The sequence below is a fragment of the Atta colombica genome, unplaced genomic scaffold (genome assembly GCF_001594045.1).
Source record: "Atta colombica isolate Treedump-2 unplaced genomic scaffold, Acol1.0 scaffold92, whole genome shotgun sequence".
NCBI classification, from domain to species: domain Eukaryota; kingdom Metazoa; phylum Arthropoda; class Insecta; order Hymenoptera; family Formicidae; genus Atta; species Atta colombica.
In genome coordinates this window covers 1,923,644-1,928,791 of record NW_017259586.1, presented here as the reverse complement: position 1 = coordinate 1,928,791, position 5,148 = coordinate 1,923,644, and positions in this window count along the sequence as shown.

Here is a 5,148-nt window from a genome sequence, read left to right as displayed (position 1 = left end):
ATATATATATATATATATATGTCGGTCGATAAACACAAAAAATTAATTATTTAAATAAATTTTTTTAGAAACTATTAAATTTAATTGACAATTTCCCTTTTTTGAATCGACTTTTCAATATCTAATTTATTTCTTTTATAAAAAAACCTTCAGACTGCAATTAAATTTTAATTTCATTATATTTTTAAAAGTGTCTTCCAAAGTGCTTTTCGAAGTTCTACTTTTAAACTTACATATTGTATTAGTTTAAGTTTAAGAAACAGTAAAAGACATAGATAAAGCATTATTTTCTTATATGGTAATATGTCAGATCCTAACAAATATCGTTGATATGTATGAGCGTGTACATCGGTGATATTTCTTATTAGAAAAATATTTCTTCCACCGAGCATACGCCTGCCAATATCTCGCACGGGGTGTAGCGATCCAACCTCGCCGATGGGGGGACATTAATTTTTCTCGCGAATTGATACTCGGCCCCTTGCACAGTCGACCGCCATAAAGTATACCTACCGCGAGATGCGCCTCGAAAAATATTGCGTAGCTACGTGCAAAGTGTCTGCCTCTCTGCCGGGACGTGAGATTCTTTACGAATACATTTTATATGCAGAACAGACTTGTGTGCTTGATTTGCTTTGGGAAGAGGTTCGCAGCCGAACGAAGTATTACAACGTTATTTCCGGAAGAATATCTACGCATCAATGCAACGTATAAATTCTCGTATTAATTCAGGTATTGGTTGAACGCGGTCTATATAACGTTCGCCAACTTGCCAGAGTGAATAACGAAGTTATGCTTTCCGTCACTTCGCACCTACTAATTGTAAGTTCTGTACCGCGGAATATAGTTCACTAATTGTTCGATAAATAAACTAGATTCAGTAGTGCTGTCAATCTAAGTAATATTGTAGAAGTATGACATTTCGAATGTAATAAATGAAAACTCTTTGCATTTTATAATCTTAATCATTTCATTACGCGGGAGATTATCTGTTTAATTCTCACATTATTACTAGTTAGTTTTTATCCTGTTCATTGTATATACATTGTGTATACTTTGTAAAGAATTTTATTTCGCTTTTGCTCCTGCAGATTTACTTTGCAGATTTACTCTGTAAATGCGTACATTATAATTTCGCGACATTAATATATTCTTTCTGTTAATATTTCCATCTCGGATAAAAAGTAACTCTCTAATTTTGAAATATTCTGATTTTTTAAGTAATGTCATGTCATTATGTCATGTGTCTATGTAGGTATTCATTAAATAAACAGTAAAAAAACATTTTGTACTTGTATTAAAATCGATTTTTATTAAAATTTTCATGTTAAATTTTTAATATATTCGAATAAATAATTTAATATAATGTAATTGTGTTACATTCGAATATTAAACTGATTGAAAATCATGTTCACCATTTATTTGTTGTGTTAGTGTTAAAATAATATAATTTATAAATAAATAAACAAATAACATAAAAATGATATATTTTAAAAATTCTAAAATAAACGAATAAAAGATATACGTGTTAATTTAACATATTAGTATAAATATTAGTGAAAAAAATGTGTTTGTACAATTTGCTTTCAAATTGTGTCAGAATTATTTTTTGTATTAACTTTTTTATATAATATTTGTATTATTTTCTAACATATTCTTGTGTTAAATTAACACAAAAGGTCTGAATCGTTTGGGGTACAATGAAATGTGTTAAAAACATGTTTTCTAACTGTGAGTGTATGAATGTATGTGCATATACGAATATTATACAGACTTCGTTCACGTATGCATTATGCACGCCACGACGTAACGCAGTCGGCGTGGAGTTCTCATAGTCATAAATTATAAGCTCAAAATTCCGAGAGCAAATCGTCGAGAGAATTTTCCGCTCGTGTCTGCTTTACGTTGAGGAAACCGCTGCACGCAGATATTATCGATCTTGGAAAAAACTGAGATCGGCGGAAAAACAGCGATATTATTGTCGGTTTATTGCGAGTGGTTCGTTTAAAACCTCGCAACGCATCGCAGAAGAGATGTAACCGAGACAGCCGAGAAAGCCGTCTGCGGAAAATAATAGAAAAGTTACGTGCACGGATCCGTGCACTTTAAATGTACGAGTATGTATTTTAAACACGCGTGTATATGTGTGTATGTATGTTAAATGTGCATTCGCGTGCAAATAGCTCGATATAGGGCCGGATCTGAATGGAATACAAGAGGTATGTCAATCCAACCGCACGAAAGTTATTAAATCAATATATAATATTTAATATATAATATTTGCACACGCGCACATATCAATATATAATATTCGTTAAAAGAGAGAAATACATTAAATTACATCAATATTGAAGAACTTTTATATATTAAAAAAAAATCAAATACCAATTTTAATTATTTCTTGATTGAAAAAATTTGATTCTCATTGCTTGAAAATAATTACATAAAAAGAAATCGCTACTTTTATGTACACAAACTATATATTTTACTATATATTTTACATTATCTGTGTTTTCTTAGAGTCAAAATGCTACGATCTTTCCTCTAGAGATATCTATAAGAGCCTATTCCTCAGTTTTGACACGAAGGCATTTAGTTTCTTTTATATCTGTCCAAGATGTCCAATCCATCTTCTAGATCTTTATATGTTATTGGAAAAGTAAAACCTATACGAAAGGATGACGTTATAAAATAAAATCAACTCTCAAAGTTATTTGAGAGATGAACGGCTAGATATAACGGAGGATTACATGAAGAACTTATAGTTTTCAAGACGTAATTCCACAAAAAATTCAGCATTAAATAATTTTTATACAAATAATATAAATAGTTTGAAATAATATATTAACAATAAGAATTTTTACTGGACCGTATATTTGAAAATATATTAACGTTATAAAAACATTATGTATCAATTTAAAAATCTATTCAGAATTCGCGTAAAAAAGGAAATTAATAATTCAAGTATAACTAATAATTTTGTTTTTCAATGAAGATTTTTATAGAATAAACATTTTTTTTATGAAAAGAATCTGATATTTCATGCAAGCATTCGAATATATAAATTGCAAAATCTATGCCTGATCTAGCGACATTTAGATACAATCTTAATTCGTTATAAAAATTTGGAGATGTATCTTATCTCTCGTTTTGAAAAATCTTGTTTTAATGAATCTCTTTAATAGGGTAATTATGCCAAGGATCTAATTAAGAAATTAATTGTGTTTTGATAAATATAATTTGTAATTTTGTCTCTATATAAAAATCTTTATAGAGTACATTCTTTTTTTATGGAAAGAATGTGACGTTCTATGCGAGCATTCAATTATGCAAATTGCAGAAGACCTAACCAAGCAACTTGATACGAAATCTCAAGTCACAAAAAATTTGGAGATCTGTGATGTTTTGGAAAATGAAAGTTCCATCTTTATAACCTCTTAGATAGAGTAACTATATGCCTAGGATCTAATTACAAAGTTAACTTGTTTCGACAAACTAATTGAGATAGAAAACTTAATGTATGTACTGTATACATGTGCTTCCCAAATCGCGCAAACTTACACTCACGACGACCGGTTTATGTATATCGGATGCTGGCAAATTCATAGATGAGACGGATGTCTCCTGTTTTCCTTTTTATTGACTTCGAACATGCGTATATCTTTTGTTACAGAACTGTTCTTTAAAATGATGGCAATATCTGTTCTATCTTATATTAAAAAAAAAAAAAAAAAAAAGAAATTGTTGTTTTCCACATTGACAAAATTTCAAAAAATACAATTCTTTATTACATCGAGTTTGTTCCAACGCGGATGTAGCCAGGTTCTACGCATCAAAAGATGACAATATTGACATCATGTATCTACGTCGATCTACTGCGAGATAGTGTAAACTTGTAGCGACGTCAAAGAATAATCTGGTACGTACTAGTCCGGTAATGACACAAAATATTTCTTACGACACCTATTTTCTACGATACCCGCGAGAAAACATGCTCTCCAAAAATTTGTTTTTCAGAATTTAAAATTTTCTCATGTATCACGTCCTGGAGCGTAATACGGAATGAATATAAATAAGTAATACACATCCCGTCAAAGATGGGCGTAAGGGACTCTTCTTCTTACTAACGTCTATCTATGTCACTCTTATCCGACGCGAAGAAACGCTCCTACTTCGCAGCAACAAAAGCATTTTGCTCGTATCATCTCATAAAGTTGGAAAATATGAAAACGTTATTCCTCTCTGTAAACGGATAATAGGATTCCGCGTTTATATGTCGAGCGAAGATGTCGAGCGGATTAAAATACAATATAGATTTTTTACGGAAATAAATATAATTATTATTGTAACACATAGATAGTAGATAATTATTCCAGTATTTCGATTTTAATTTAATTAAGCATATTTTAAGCGACATTTTAATTTAATCAATTTTGAAATAAAAAATATCAATAATTTTTTTAGTTATATTGAAGTACTTAATACAGAATTTTATTAGTTGTATATTTTATTGTATATAAATTCTGTATAAAAAATGTGAAAGTTATTGTTAATTTTTCTATACTTTGTAATTATATATATTGATGTTTACCATGCATATGGACTAACAAGACTTAAAAATCAAATGCAAGTATTTTATACATTAACTTCAAAGATTATTAATCCATCGTTGTAACGTTCAATTATCGAGTTCTATACGCGCGGTTGAGACATGAATATTGCGTGACTCAATCATTCGCAAGCGGTTCAATCTGAATGTCCCAATTTCCTCCACGTGATTACCTTAATACGTTGCCCATATCTCCGGTACGATGAAACCGGACTGCTAAAGTGATAGCTAGACATATACACGGAAGCTCGATGATACGCATTGGCTAAACTAACTAACAACATCAAACTGCGTTTACATATACCTACTTGTAACTTAATTGCGTTTTCATTTAATCATCAAATTAGCTTTACGTTAATTGTTTCGCACGTTAATGATCGTAATTACGTAATAATTATCACATTCATATTTTCTCAATATTTTCAAAAAATAAAAGTTATAAAATAAAATTCAATTAGCAAAATATAATATTATAAGTAAGTATTGTATCATATTATATGTAAAGCAATTACTTTATATTATATATATTCTAATTTCTT